General features: G+C 32.7%; 1 pseudogene; it reads left to right on the plus strand.

Annotated features, from left to right (window-relative positions):
- Nucleotides 1–14,528, plus strand: part of LOC149423859 (uncharacterized) — a 60,802-nt pseudogene extending 46,274 nt beyond the window's left edge.
- Nucleotides 14,529–17,479: the final 2,951 nt, after the last annotated feature.

The raw sequence follows: 17,479 nt of genomic DNA on the forward strand, positions 1-17,479 counted from the left end.
ATAATACTTGTTTTGATAAACATAATGTGTGTTTTGTACCTAACTATTTTAAAAATACTCAATTATGAGGGAAACTTTCCAAAACGCAATACCTAATAAAATTATTGCTAAATCATTAAAAATTATATTTCTACACCAATCTCTCATATTATAAACAATAGCTTTAAGACAGGAGTTTTCCCGAGCACGTATAAAAAAACCATAATCTCTCCAATATTTAAGTCCGGTAGCCCGGAGGACATTTCTAATTATAGACCCATTTCACTCTTATCTAATATATCGAAAATTTTTGAAAAAATTGTTAAAAAAAGACTAACTGCATTCTTAAAAAAAACTCGATTATAAATGAAAATCAATTCGGTTTCACAGAGGGAAAAAGTACCCAAGATGCCATTGCAAAAATTTCATCTAGTATTCAGAGTGCCCTGGACAAATCAAATAAATGTATAGGAATTTTTATTGACTTAAAGAAAGCATTTGACAGCATTTCCCATGAAAGAATTATATTTAAATTAAAAGAAAATGGCATTGACCACTTAGCTCTTAAATGGATAGAAAGCTACTTAACAGAGAGACCTCAAATTGTAAAATTAAACCAAACCTTTAGTACACCACTAACAAGTACATTTGGCATTCCTCAAGGCACGGTCCTCGGACCATTACTATTTCTAATGTATGTAAATGACATTTTCCAACAGAAAATCAAAGGTGAATTAATCTCTTATGCTGATGATACTGTTTTATTAATAAAAGGTCAAACATGGGAACTAGTTAACAAACTTGCAAATGAATGTATTAATATCTTAAAATCATGGTTTGATAATAACCTACTCACACTTAATGCCAAAAAAACAACATATGTATTATTTTCACTACAAAAAATACCTAAACACAAAGTAAATATCATAATCCATGATGAAAATTGTGACAATGTCAACTGTAAACTACTTAATCCTATTTGTACTGTAATCAACTCTTCTTCTGAAATTAAATATCTTGGTGTGATCATCGATGAAAATTTGAAATGGAAAAGCCATATTACGGAGTTAGTAAAGAGAATAAGGAAATGTATATATATATTTGTTAGGTTAAGAAATATTTTAAATGTGAAAATACTAAAAAATGTATATTATGCTCTTGTCCACTCCCTGCTTATTTACGGAATCATAGGTTGGGGAGGATCTTATAAAAACAACCTAAACTCAGTAAAAGTCTCGCAAAAAATTATTATAAAGGTAATACTTAAAAAAAACTCTACTTTCCCAACAAAATTGCTTTTTAAAATGTTTCCAGTACCAAATATTGATGATATATTTAAGCAAACTTCAATTATAAAAATGTGTAAAGAAAAAAATAACACAGAATATCAAGAATTTTACAAACTGATGAGAAATGGAAATCAATTTATTACGCCAATCTTTAAAACAACTCAAATGCAAAACCATTATATTTACCAAGCCATAAAAAACTACAATAATCTCCCTTCCGAATTGCGCTGTATTACGAACCAACAAGAACAAATCAATAAAATCAAACTTTTTTTCAAAAAAAACTTATATTAAAAAAATATATGGATATATTATATTTATATTTTACACATAACATTGAATCACTGAAGTAAGAATCGTGGCTCCCTTATCAGGCACAAGAGCTCCTCTTTTCTGATAAGGTATACATGACCAATTATGTACCTAAATATTATATTTGCAAAAAAATGTATGTATTAATGTAACTATGATCTATATTAAAATAATAAATAAAAAAAAATAAAATAAAAAATGTATGTCGATGTAGACAACACTTTTTGTAAATTATTTTTTTTTTGGTAAACTAATGTTTAAGACAAGTTTTTTTATGCATAGCACAAAGGTTAACAATTATTTTACAAGCAATAATTATTCGCCTGAAACACTCATCCACATTGAAAAATCTCCTGATAAAAGATACATGACGCCAACGGAACTCGAATAAAATAAAGTTGGTTGTTTTCAGGTGAAAAAATGTAACAAGCATTAATTGTTGAATGAAACACTAGTATATATTGAATTATTTGGCGGATAAGAGATAAGCCGCCATAGCTCAGTGGTCAGAGCTGTCGACCGGAAATCGAAGGGACACGGTTTCGAGTCCCGTTGGCGTCATGTATCTTTTATCAGGAGATTTTTCAATGTGGGTGAGTGTTTCAGGCGAATTATTGCTTGTAAAATAATTGCAACACTTTTTGTGTGCAATATAAAATAATAATACAATTTTGAATACAATTAATTAATTAATTTAATGTTGAAGGTCCAATTGGATTAAGAGGGAGTCCCCTGAGCCCAGACTACAGATCTGTGGGCAAGCCCGCTGGCTCTGTTAGGGACACCACCTCCATAGCCTCTGTGGACCATCACCTGCCCTCCACCACGCAACAGGAGAAGACCAAAATGTTTAGGTAATTATTACATGTCATTGTGATTGTAAAATTCCAATTACGATGAACGCTTTACCAAACTGAATTACATATTTTTTTAAAATGAAAAAGTTTAGCAAATATATAGTAAAATATACACCATTAAAGAAATTATTTTTTCACAATTTTAGAAGCAACTTTGGCTAATTATTTCATAGTTGAAATGAAATTGAAAATAGTTTTACCATACCTGGTATGTGAAATAAAAAATGAAAAAAGCATGCCATTAGTACCGAATCTTCTAATTATTTATAAAACATTGTAAACTGTTAACCACTCATTTTATCTAAATATGTTCGGTTTGTTTCCAAAATAAAAAATAAAATAAAAACCATTGCTTGCCGGCGATGCCATACGTAGTAATGCAAAATCATGTGTTTTTGATTTGAAAATTTGGTCACCTAGAAATGTTTCAGATGCTTTAATTAAATACTGCGAATAGAAGACATCTTGGCCTTTGAAATGATCGAGTATTTTTAAGATAAGTCTTTTTATAAGCCCAGAAAAAAATAATGTAAAGGCCTATGAAAACTGCTTTAAAGTTAAAAATCTCCTACTTACGAACCCATTTTCGGTTATGATTTTATTGTATAATGTGTCAAATTAAGTTATTTATAAAATGATCGAAAAAAAAATAAATATTTATGCATGAACATCAACAAAATAAAATAAAAGGCACTTTTTGGCAATGTTTTTTTTTTGCATAAATCAAAACAGGCGGATGGTGTTAAGCGGGAATTTAAACCTTATCGCCATCTACGTAAGGGTTGTTATTGATAGCGGCTCTATTTAAAATATTACACGACGTAGTGCATCGCCTAATAGGAAAACATAACCTACGTCAAGGTTAAAAGTAACTGAACTTTGAATTATCTACCCGTTCACAGATGACGTTAATTTAATTATTTTATTAAAATACACTTTTTTCATACTAACCGGAATTATTTGTTTGCGCCCGTACATACTGTAAACGTAATGACATGGAGATCTATGAGTCCATACATGGCATTAGGTACTTTAATTATTTCATTAAAATTCAATTTTTTCAAGCTATGATTATATAAAGACAAAATATTTATTTGCGCCCGTACAAATGCAATATGAATATAAATAAATAGTATTGTTTGTATAAAAACTCAATTCTTCCAAGAAAGGCATACAAATACAATGTTGGATTGAATCACCGATAAAATATTGTTTTTTATGCCTTTCTAAAAATAATTGAATTTTTATACCGACAAAACTATTTATTTACATTCGTATCGTCTTAAAGAAAAATTATACCACTCAGAAGATTGGCCGTGATAGGTTAAAACTCGTAACTATCAAAAGAAAGTGTATAATTTTTTTTAAATATTATAAGTAATAACTGAGTAAATTTAATTCGTGTACCTATTTCATGTTTATTTTCTGCCTTTTCAGATTAAATTTGACGACCATTTTAAGTTGCATTTACGCAGTGTTACTGGTTACTACAGGATTTATCATATTTATCTTTGACATATTCATCAATACTGAAATCGCAGAGGTAAGAACATCACGTTAATTATTTCTGTGTCTCATGTCCGTGCAGTTAATAAATAAAAAAAACGGAGGTTAGGAATATGCCTAAATTTTTATTTATTAATGATAAAGTAATGTTTATAAGACAAGGTTTTTATGCAAACCACAAAGGATAATACATTATTATAAGCTATAATTAGTCGCTTGAATTATCAATACAAATTGAACGTATCTCCCGAGTAAAATAAAATGCCGCCGACGGGATTTGAAACCGAGCCTTCTGATGTCCGGTCAGAAGTTCTGGACCACTGAGCCACGTCGGCTTATTTCCAACACGCCAAATAATTCAATATGTACTAGTACTTCAATTAACAATTACTGCTTGTTATATTTTTTCCATCTGTAAACAACCAACTTTATTTTTGTAGGAAACGCTTTGTTAGTGCTAAATTTCCCACTAGATGGCGTCGTGACATATTATATCTACATTTGTTCAGAGCGTCTGACCGGACATCAAAAGGCGCGGGTTCAATTCCCGTCGGCGGCATTTATTTTTACTCGGAAGATATTTTCAATTTCAGGCGACTAATTATTGCTTATAATAATTTATTAACCTAAATTATTGTTTTTAACTTGTATTATTGAATAGCAGGGTAACTACCTAATGAGGTGGCTACTCCGAGGCATCTGCCATTTTTAAATACATATTTGTACATCCACTAATTTCATGTTCGTGTTTTTGTTTTCTATTTCAGTATTACTGCCTTTATTTAGTGTTTGTTGGACTACTTTACATATTATATTTATTGATAGACCTTAGAATTTATATAAATAAGGCTAAAATCCACCACAAAGAGAAAAGACTACACGAAGCGGCTTACGATAACATGATGAGGCAAACGGAGGTAAAATATCCCTTACACTATAATATTTTTTAGTTAACGTTTAATCGATTTTTTTTTATGAGACGCCAGGCATCCCAATGCCTGGAGCCAATAGGACTATAGCACCCTAAACGGGGTAAATTAGTGTATTATGTGAAGGGAAATGGAGTAGGAAGTAAATATTATATGAGTTTTGAGATCCGTCAACCAAAAATGACTTCAGTCAATGTTTCGAAAGTGTGTGACGATACACATTTACTCTAGAATGAAGTTCAATTTTTAAATTACTGAATAATTTTGATTAGATTTTGTATTCCAACTGAAATTTGAATCTAATTCGTTAAAACATAATATGGCCATCGAAATGAATCCGTGTATTATTATTAAGGCGATGCCATACGTAGTAATGCAAAATCATGTGTTTTTGGATTGAAAATTTGGTCGCCTAGAAATGTTTCAGATGCTTTAATTAAATACTGCGAGTAGAATACTATTTGGCCTTTTAAATAATTGAGTATTTTTTTAGATAAGTCTTTTTTTAAGCCCAGAAAAAATAATGTAATAAGGCCTATGAAAACTGCTTTAAAGTTCAAAATCTCCTACTTACGAACCCATTTTCGGTTGTGATTTTATTGTATAATGAGGCAAATTAAGTTGTTTATAAAATGATCGAAGAAAAAAAATATTTATGCCTGAACATCCACAAAATAAAATAAAAGGCACTTTTTGGCCATGTTTTTTTCTTGCATAAATCAAAACAGGCGGATGGTGTTAAGCGGGAATTTAAACCTTATCGCCATCTACGTTAGGGTTGTTATTGATAGCGGCTCAATTTAAAATATTGCACGACGTAGTGCATCGCCTTAAGTATTTATAATTAACTTTAGTTGATACGTATGTTGTGATCTGTTTATTGACATAACTCCCCTCGTACAGGACGAAACGCTCGATAGCCCCACGGAGCGGGGGGACAAGCAGACCCCGTTCACCCTCGAGCTGCCCCCCCCAGTCAGCCCCCTGGAGCACCCCTACTGCTTCAGCCAGGGCCGCCACGCGGGCAGCTTCTACCTCAAACTTGGGGCCGCTGGTAAAGTGGACACTAATTTAACTAGCCCTAATTGCATTACAATCTTGCATTTGGGAAGCGACAATTCCCGAGGTTGCCGGTAGATACCTGCCAAACTTCTTGGAAGAGAAATCATTATTTCTTGGTTCATTTTATTTAATCTATGGTTATCGTCATCTGAAGCGTTTTTTACAATTGATACATTAATGTAGATACTTAAATTATGCAAATATAAAATAAATTATTATATTTCACGTCTATCATTGCACTATAATAGCTCACAACCGTCACACCTTCACCTAATCTATTTCGAAAAAAGTCATTAGTAAAAACGAATTTTTACGCGAAATTCGTAATTTTACGCAAATTTTGCGATTTTCACAAGAATTATGCGAAATTTGCAATTTGCAATCGCGAATTTAGCGTATTTTTTACACGGATTTCTGGTGCGTAAAATAGACAAATATACTCGTATAATGTACTAAACAATATTAGTACTAATAAGTTCGCAAAACGTTACTTTTGTTGCAAAATATATAATACCACTGCTTTTGCTGAAAATTATAACTACGAAAAATTCCACAAAAATTAACTCTAAATTGTTAGGTTCCTGGTTTTATGTACCTACTGTTATAGGTACTAACAAAAAAAATTGTACAATGAATTGTTAAAACAATCGGTTATATGCCTACTGCATATGTAGGTACTAGGTACTGAGGTACACCTTCGATGTAATAATATAAACCGTGGATTTTCCTTGTGTCCTTCTTACACCCACTTCTTTTACAATGTACCTCCTCTCTCGTCACTTAATAAGCTGCTTTGAAAAATATAATTTTAACACAAGTTGAAACGTTAAATTTCATTTTATGACATACATATTATTTGATATCATGCAACCATAAAGTGAAGAATTTTGATTAAGTTTTTTTCTTTTTCTCTATTTTGTGAACGAATTTAAAAGGAAATTGTAAAAATAACTAAACCAAGGACGGATTGTTTCACAATTTTCATTGGAACAATTCATCTTGTTTCAATGTTAATTTTCAAGTTTTTGGAAAGTCCTATTCAAGTTCTGTATCATATGATAGTAGGCTAGTCAGTTCACAGAACTGAAATATTAGCAGAACTTGAATATAACTTTTACAGAACTTGACAATTATCTTTGACGTTCGATGAAGTGTTCGAAATCTCGCAAAAAATATTTACCTCTTTTTACCTGTCTTGACCTAACCTTACATAACTTATAGTAGCATTACCTTTTTAATAAACAAGTACCTCGATCCATATGAGTACATTATACTTTTCATTGTATTACATGTCTTTTGCACATATCCAATATCCTATTATATTATTTGTCCTAATAATAATAATAATATAAATTTATTCCGGAATGTATGCAGGGGTAGTGCAATGCGATACATTCCATATTTGAAATAATATACATAATTAGAGTTAGAACAGTAATAATAATAATATATAGGTGATTCCAATAGGCACAAAAAAGCTGAATTTAAGTGAAAAAACAAAATGTTATCACAAAAATGAGTGTGTTATACGTTACTTATATTTTTTTTCTGTTTCAAATATACAATAATAAAAATAAATAAATTATTTATATTGGACATTTATACTATGTAAGTTTTAATTTTTTATTATTTCAGTTTTCTGCTTGGGTCATTTGGTGCACTCGGCTCTTTTACTAAGCGTCCAAGCAGTGTACCTTCAATCAGATACCAATTGTGGTAACGTTGTGATTTTGATTCTGGACATCCTCTATCCTTGCTATTCCTTTTGTCAACTCTTCTTCATCTTCAAATATTCAAACGTGGTGATTCTACGTAAGAAGGTAAGTTCTCTAATATGATCCTGACGTTGAAAGCTCCGTTGTAACCTCTCAACCTGTTATCATGAATAGTTTTTGTGTTATTACACCGCTAGCGCTTACTCCATCTTTAGCCAACGCAAAATTTTCAGCCAGCGTTATAAAGTCAGATGGAAAAGGATCAGCATCATCAGGTCAGATGGTGGATTGTGATGAAGTATGTATTTTATCAGGAACAAATTCAAAGTTATGGCTATTTTCAATGAATTCTGAATTGTTTATTGCAATAATTATTATCAATCATATGAAAAAATTCTATACGTAAACTTCACAATCCATAATATGGGGGCATACGTACTATGACTTTTTTATTTCATGCAAAACTTTTTTTACGTGAAATAAAACAAAAAAAAAAAAAATTAAGTGCTCGGCAATAATATTGCCGATTTGTTCAGATGGGCGAGTTTGCGCGCTAGAAAGTGTTCTGTAATCTTTGTGGAGATGGTTCGTTCTGTCTGACCTACATACATACCTACAATTTGTCACACCTCGAGTAGCTGAGTTTATAAACTCCATCTGTCTCAAGAGGAAACTTGATTTTTGCGGGTCTCATAAAGACAGATTTTTGCGGGCCTCAGACGAAGACAGTCTCGGTATATTCTTTCTTTAGTACCCGGGTAATTCTATCAATAATATTGTGAATATAAGGTAAGAAAGCACCTCAACCTGTTCTTTATAAGATAGAAGGGTTTATAACGGAGTTATCAGCGGTAATCCTTTAGCACACCATCAGTTTAATTTATTTAATCACGTTGTGTGTTTTTAAATAATACTTGACTTCCGATTTTGTTTTGTGAATAAATACATTATTTCTATAATTCCTGTAGTTGGAAATTTACTCACTTTCCGTCATCCGATCGAGCTGAGACTCAAATTTGAATTTGATTTTTTTCTTGTATATTTAATCTTTTTTGTGCATTTTTAGGAGGTGGGAAGGTTTGCTCTAATGCATTGCATTGCCAGCAGCATTTGCTTTTGGATTTGGACTATAATCAGAGAAACAATGGATTCACTTGCAATGTACGTGAAGAAAACGGCTGAAACTAAAGATCATCGTAGTTTTCATGGTAAATAAATTATTATTATTATTTTATTTTTTTTAATTATATTCATTCAATAAAAAAAATTGCAATGTGTGATATACATATATATATATTTCACTAGTAATACGATAAAAGATATTATGCTATGATTAATATTTATTATTTTTCAATGTTCTCCCATAATAAGCAATTGCTTGTGTGTATGGGATGAGGTATTATTTGTTTAGTTTCTTAGATTTTTTATTTTATTTTTTAAATTTTTGTTTTTGTTTTTCTATTATTTATTTACGTTTTTTATTTAGTTTAGGTTTTCGGTATATTTTTTTAATTTCGTTTTGAATTCTTTGAAACTATCATTAAGTGATCTTATATTTTCTGGCAATTTATTGAAGAAATTTGTTCCTAAGTATTTGTAGTTTTGCTGATCCAAAGTATTTTTACAAATCGGAATTGGTAACATGTATTTTTGCCTGAGATTTGCTGTGTTTTTGAATGGTACGGTTTTGTTTAGGATATCATCTTTGCAAACTTGTAAGGTTGCCTATATTGTTATTTTTTTTTAAATTACCTTATTTAATTACATTGTGACCAATACATCCGCTCAATCAATGTTACATAGCAAAAAATTAGAAGTTAAGTGTAATATTTGGCTGTTATTGCGAACACTTCCTTCCTACTTCTCCGAATCATTTTGAAAAAGAATTTTGTTACATTATGGAGTGTTAGTTTTCAAGGTGTTTCCCGATAGTTCATAGGTAACGGCTTCCGAATTCGAGTTTTTTAACTGTGAAATATTTTGACTTGTCAAATATATTAGTTTCGTGGCCTATATGCGCGTTTCTCTTCTATTCCCGACCACCATTCTTCTTGTTTTTTTAATGAACTCTTCCGGTATTCCAGAGGGTATTTGGTCCAACGTGAACTGGTCCAAGATGTTATACAAGCAGCCCGAGCCTATGGCTCTACCGCTGACCTCGTATCGCATGCCCGGCGCGCTTCACCTGAGAAGTGCATTCAACATCTCCCCTATCCGAGACAACTGCTCGGCCCAGGTTGGCCTCGATTCCATCTTCAATGACCTGGCACCGCATCTGTATCCCTTCACCATCGAGTACAGCATTTTGATCGGTAAGCATTAATTGAAATTCTAACTTTTCAATTTGCAATGTGGGTAAGAGTACCGCCGCCCCATTAACCATTTATTGGATAACCAACACCTATGCCATAGGTCACATCAAGTAGTTCTCTAGGTTTGGTAATTTAGCAGGGGTGACCTGGTTCATGGGGTGAGGTAAGTCTTGGTCTTGGTGACAGATGCGTCTGCCCACCAACTGCGTGGCAGGCCGGATCGGGAGACCTTATGACAGTTGAAGGAGACCTTATGACCTCTGGCAGGACTCTCAGAACATCGCCTTGCACCGCAGTGGGAGGGATGGATTCATACGAATGTTCTTACCCAACCCTTATACCTCTTTCCTCCCCAGAACTTCCTCCCCTTCTTTTCCTAAAAAGACCCTCAACACAGCATCCCCAAAGACGATACAGGCCCTGAGGGGAATTAGTAATATTAGAAAAGAATTGTCAAAATGAATTGAAAAAATAAAAATTAATAAATAACATCTACATTAGGTCAGTTAGTATCCACTTTTTACGGAAATCGAGAGTTACAATTTTATCAGTTAGAATGTACCTGCGCAAAATAATACCAATTATCGATTTCCTACTTAAAAAAATTAAAAAAGACAACATATATGAGCGCACTGCAGGAATAATTTTAAGAATATGACCACTAAAATAAAATTACTATTTTTAAGCGAATTGACACAAAATTTCGCTACATAAATGCTGTGATATTATTATTATATTTAAACTCTTAATTTTTACGCTTAATTAATTTCAAAATTGGTATTCCTCTAAATGAAATCCATTATGTAAAGTTACTAAGTAAACTGAATTTATCGAAATTATGTATAAAATTTTCAAGGTTTGACTGCCCTGACGCTGGTAAGTTTGCTGTCACTACATGTACCTCCCAAATATATAAGTGGTATTATGAATCTTAGTTGTAAGCCAGCTGTGTTTGTTATTTAATAAACATATTTGTACAACGCCCTTGAGGTGATTTTTCAGTAAAACTACGCTATATAAATAAGCCAAATATTATTATTATTAATATATTATTTCACAACAATAACATTTTTGTTATTGATAAAGTACGTAGATTGGGCAATGAGCTTATAGATAATTGAAGATGTCATATTATAAAAAATAATACCGGATATAACATTAACTAAAAACTACAACAATAACAACCACAACAACAACAACAAAAATCACTCATGACAATAATAATTCAGAAAAAAAATTTCCACGTATACTACGCCGAAGTCTTTGCTGTACTTATATAGTCACAGATATCATTTATTTTTAACCATAGACAGGATTTACATAAAACAAATTAAATTCATGATAGAATTACATTAACCACATCAGAAAAGTTACGCAAGTAATATCAAAAAAGTACTGTTTTATGCACATTTTTATTCAGCTCGCAATTGAAATCGTCCACCATTGATTTTATGTTATTGTTATAATTATTTAATAATCTGTTTAAGCAAGAATTTTGTTTAAAGTTTGTTTTGCATCGATCTGCTTTGATTATGACAGATACTATTTTATTTTTTGGAATAACTTTATTGAGTAATACCTCAAATTGTAATATTTAATTATTGAAGACAATATTAGCGATTTCTAAACGAAAATCTGAAACAGAAAAATCAGAAAACAATACGGTCACATCTAGAACACGAACCCAGGACCCTTGCCTTGCCGGGGCACCGCTCTACCACTGAGCTAATGGGACTCTATCCCCTTCGGTCACATTTAACTGTATCACACTTCGAATAAGAGCTACCAACATTGTCTTCATTTTTGTTGTTAGTTCTTATTCGAAGTATGATACAGTTAAATGTGACCGAAGGAGTTAGGGTCCCATCAACTCAGTGGTAGAGCGGTGCCCCGGCAAGACAAGGGTCCTGGGTACGTGTCCTAGATGTGACCGTATCCTTTTCTGATTTTTCTGTTTCAGATTTTCGTTTAGAAATCGCTAATATTGTCTACAATAATTATATATTATTTTGTTCTTTCTAGTTGGCATCTTTTTCATCCTTTGGCAAAATATCGGCAACTGTGCAAAAGAGGACCCTGCAATTACATCAACAGAATACCACGACAAAGAAGAATGGGCAAGCGAGGGGTCATGGGAGAATGAAGCCTGCAAGTCAGTGATACATAATATTTATAAACATTATCTAACATAATAATTTCAGCTATGGGTCTGTTTTTCTGGGAATAATTGTAACTCTAGTTTAATAAACTCGGAATTGTATTGAATTTAAGTGCCATTTTATAAATTGGAATTGATGTGTCGTGAATTCAGACTATCCCCATTGATGTTGTATTGAATTCAGATGAGACGAGAAGTGAAAAAATTGGTTCCACTATTTTTTATCTTTTTAATCGATCAAATTTGACCTCCAACGCTCCAAATCTGAACAATCGGAAACTAGTGGAAAACGTTTCAAACGAGATATTAGTAACCCATAGCTCCTCTATGATTATTCCTTGATTTTCCATGTCTAGGCTTCCGACGGCAGTGGAAGAGAATGGTCTGGTAAGCAACCTGGTGATCCACGTGGACTGCCACTCTTCAAACAAAGGACTCTTCGGCGGCATCTTGATCATCGTTCTCACGGTGGCCAGTATCATCATGTGCTTCATTACTGTAAATAGCGGGTAAGTAGTAATATCCCTCCGGTATTATTGTATGAAATTAATGACATTTAGCCAAAATCGCATCTTTGCCAACACTGTTCAACATTTTGTCCGTTCATTTATTTTGCCAAAACTAAATAGTTTCTTATCCTTTACATGTATTTATGATTGCAGTGAATTCGTCGATATCGGAGTCCTGGTAATTGAAATAACCGAGATAACCCTTCACGTGATAATGCTCATCGCCGTGCTGCTAGCTTACTCTCAGATAAAGAAACTCGATATCAATCAGCATCCCGTCTCTCTCTTAGATGACCTCTTGCTCTTCATCTGCATCCCGGCCTTTTTTATGGAGGTTCTCTTCACATTTATACCGGCTGTGGTCTATGGAAATTTCATGCAATTCATCATTGTTTCTATCATTGTGAGTATCATTAATGTTGAACATAATAATTTACTTAATGAAACAATGCTCATATTGACTGAAATCTGCCTTGGTAACTTTTCATTTTATTATTTATAACAAGCTGTACTCGCTCTGGCTCAGTCTGTCTGTGCAGTTAGTGAAACAATAACGCGTGTTGCCTTTACGTCCAACAGATGGAGCTGTTTTTAAAAAAGCATTTTTGTCCAACAGATGGCCCTGTTTTTCAAAAAAGCCTGTTTGTACTTTCCAGAGGTGACATCTTTATGTTATATACATGTCACCGTTGCATTCGAACACACGCGTATTCGAATGCAACGTTTTATTAATTTTTCAATGCAATCGGTGAAGATTTAAGATTTACTTACAAACGAACATTTACACTTATTATATTTGCATTATAATGATAGCTCCAACACGAACCATGATTATAGGTCCTCACGTAGAAAACTTACTGATATAAAATAGTAATATTTTAAAAAAATTACTTAATATTAATCGTGTTTCCGTTAAAAATGGGACTGCAGGCCCTTACCGAAAGAATTTATAGGTTTTATTTTCAACTTTTAGTAAAAAAGGAATGTATTGACGCGACGTCGAAGCACGTGTTCGTCAAAATCATTATATTTTCGCATTTCGACAGTATATATTAACAGGGATGATGCAGGTGCATAAACACGTGTTCCGACATGTTCGGAAACTAGTAATACTTTATAAGGAAGCGACCTGCTGTCCCGTTTAAAAAATTGAAAATCGTTTAACAGGGTTTAAAAAATAAGCAATGCTCGTTTTTCGCCGTGCATCGTATCTCACATTTCACTTTATTCCTTTGAAATCCAATGCCTTAAACGAAATTTACTAGGATTGTCATTGGAAGTAACTTTACTGTCCTGGTAATCGAAACTTATTTCCAAGCGGGACATTTTACCTTCTTTTCTACATGCAATTGTAAAGTTTACACATTTTATATGAGCGGGAAGAAAGTTTGTCATATTTCCCAATCTTATAAAATAAGTTGACCAAAAGTCAACAAGTCATAAATCATTGAAGCTTTCTCTGCTATATTCCGGATCATTTAAATTTGATTTTTGATGTACAAGTCAACCCAATCATCGTCCTCGTGATTATTTTCTTCGTGCGTTCAACAGACACTTTATTTGTGAATTTTTCCTGCAGTCTCTCCAAGTCCTGGTACAGACCCCCTTCATAACAGACGCCCTGAGGAGATGCAGCAATTCCAGGCAGCTACAGAGGGTCAAGCCAGGAAGAGAGTTGGTCACCTTCCTCGTGGTACTCAATGTCTCCACGTGGATCTTTGAGACCTTCACTATAAAAAACGCGGGGATTGACGACATGAGATACGACTACTATGGCAAAATACTTTGGACTATTCTTGGTCACGTCACTACCCCGCTGTGTATGTTTTATAGGTTTCATTCGAGTGTGTGTCTTGTAGATATTTGGAAAGGGGCGTATCTGCCTGGAAAGAGTCATTAGAAAAATAATTGATACCACTACTATTTATTAATTAATTGGTTAACAAAATAGACGTGATATAAACAACCAGACTATAAAACATTAGACCTGGTTTTTAATATAGTAAATGTATCACTTAAAACGGGGATTATACCTTGTGTCAAATGCGGTGGTTAGGATTTTTTGGCATGTTATACACACGGAGGCCTAGCGAAAATGAAAAGTTTACAACCTCAGCAGATCTCCGGATCGTTGTCAAAAAACTGATTTTTCAGCAAAAATATTGTATGCTTTTTAAAGTCAACAAAATTTTCGATAGTTAAAAATTTAACAAAAAAAAATTATGAAACTAATGGCAATTGGACTTACTGCTGTTCAAAATTATCATTTTTTTATAATGTCTCAATTGTGGCTGTTTTAACTTGGAATGCTGTGAAATAATTATCGAAAAATCTTTTCTGTCCCATTTGATACAAGATAAGATGTTTAAATTTTCTGGAATATTTAGGGCAGTGCAATTTTCTGTGTAGCTTTGAATAATTCAAACTTTCTCAAAATGTTTTATTTTCTTCCATTTTCAATTTATGTTAGATACTACTTTCTTAACCTCTCAGGCTAATTTGTTCACCTTTGCGAACAAACAGCTATTACCCTATTATTTGTTAATTAAAAATTATCAAATTTTTAAAGCGTGTTTTATCACCTTTCAATAACAGGTTTTAGTTTTCAGAAAAATTCAGAAATATACCATTTATTTGGATTTTATTGAGATGCGGAAATACATACAAATTCACCGACTTTCTAACAGCATCTTTGAGATATGGTTATAATTTGAAATCCTGTGTTATTTTGTAATAAATAAATAAATAAATATATAACGGTCAATACGACAGAGGCCTAAGGCGTTAATACCGATGAATTCGCCAAAAATGAAAATAATTTGTAAAATTTTAAAATTTGTTTAAAATAATATTATTAGATGGAGATTCTAAATAAAATCGCTTTAGTTAATAATACTAAGCCATCTGTATTTGAAGTAATGTGGATTTTTTGTAGTTTGTGGATATGAAAAAACATTATATGTAATGACAATGTAATAATGTATATTAAAACACTAAAAAAAATAATTACATTAAGGTACATACAATTTGTGTTTATTTTTTTAAATAGCGTAATATTACTATTTTTTGTATAAAAATATATTAACCAGTATAACTGCCGTATACGTTAACCGCTATGTTTGCAACGTTCAGTGAAAAGTGCATATTGCTAGAATGTTCCATTATCCATTATGAGTAGAAGAGGATGATCTACCGACATTTTGAAATGGACGTCTAAAACATGTTTATTCTGTTAAATAACAAAATATAAGTTCACTTACGGAGCAGCATGAATGCATTTGCACCCATTCGAGGCAGGTTAAACAAACATTGGCATTTGATATTCCAAATGAGCTTAAAACAAACCCATTATGGAAAAGCAGATTTGTGCAGAGGTTCGTTAAAAAAGCCTGCGTCAATTTGATAAGGACTGCAGTGCAATAATAACTACATTGATAGGACTTCCAACATTGTTAATAAAAATAATTGCATTTCAATTTTTTCTTTGTATCCGTTTTTCAGTTACACAATTGGAATTTCAGTTACATAAAGCTGCGATAAGTAATAAAAACAGTAACTGAATAAAATTTTATAATTAACAGTTAATGGATGAATTTAACAGTTGAATAAAGTTGGGACGTTTGTGTACCGCCACCCGGGAACCATTTATTGGATAACCTCTGCCATAGGTCACCCCAAGTGTTTTGCTACGTTTGGTGACTAAGAAAGAGTGCCCGGGTTCATCGGGTGAGGTGTGTTCAGGATTCACCTGTTCACAGGCTGCACGGCGTGCCGGATCCGGAGAGACTGGTTTGGGGAGACCCCTTGATCTCTCCAACTGTTCTCTCTTGACCCATCACCTTACGCCGCAGCGGGAAGGATTGATCTTTCGTCCGTCACTCCTGAACATACAGATACCTAGATTCCTACCCACCCATCATACGTTTTTCCTTCCCAGAACTTTCTCTCCTTCCTTTCCTTAAAAAAGACCTTCCACACAGCTGAAATAGGCTCTGAAGGAAATTATTTTCTTCAGAGCCTGCTGTGTGGGTTTTTTTTTAAATATATTTTATTTAGTTATAAAATTTTACATCTTATTTTTAGTAGTATTTATAGTTTCCAATTTTGAAATTAATCTTCTGTTAATTAGTATATTAAAGTATACGTGGATAAACAGGTCTTTAAAACACGCGCGATTTTTCGAGCACGACGGCGTAGCCGAGTGCTCGAAATAAAGCAAGTGTTTTAAAGACCAGTTATCCATGAATACTTTACGCTATTTTTTTATTGGTACACTTTGAAAACATAAATATTGCTACTATTATTAAAAATTTGGAAATAAGAACTATTAATGAATTCGTGATGTGACATCACAATATCTTGTTGTCATGGAAATGAAAAACACAAACATTAATTTGCAATCTGTCACATAAGATTAATAGTTGGATTTATAGTTAAAAGTTGACATTTAGACTTCACATTTTGTTGATTTGTTGATGTTGCCATGGTAACTTTAAAAAACGCGCGTTCCATAAAGTGCGATTGAAACACGCTAGAGCGTTCTTTAATTGAGTAAAAAAGGGCACCAATAAAAAAAATATTATATAGATAGGTAGAAACTTTATCGCTTCTTAAAAATGCTTACACAACCAGTTACAACTTGAAAAATACCCTTAGATTCAAACCACATTTGAGTTCATTGAACCAGATTTGATACAGTAACGCACTGACAAACAAAATTAGTATGTGTGATGATAAATTATTTGACATGATAATGATGTTTTTTTAATTTTCCATACAACAAAACATGTTTTAAGGGGAGACGTTTGAATATATTTGTTCACACCAATAGTATCGAAAGTATCAACAAAG

Source organism: Hesperophylax consimilis, chromosome 5, assembly GCF_061612785.1.
Source record: "Hesperophylax consimilis isolate HC1 chromosome 5, BYU_Hcon_1.0, whole genome shotgun sequence".
In the NCBI taxonomy this organism is placed as follows: domain Eukaryota; kingdom Metazoa; phylum Arthropoda; class Insecta; order Trichoptera; family Limnephilidae; genus Hesperophylax; species Hesperophylax consimilis.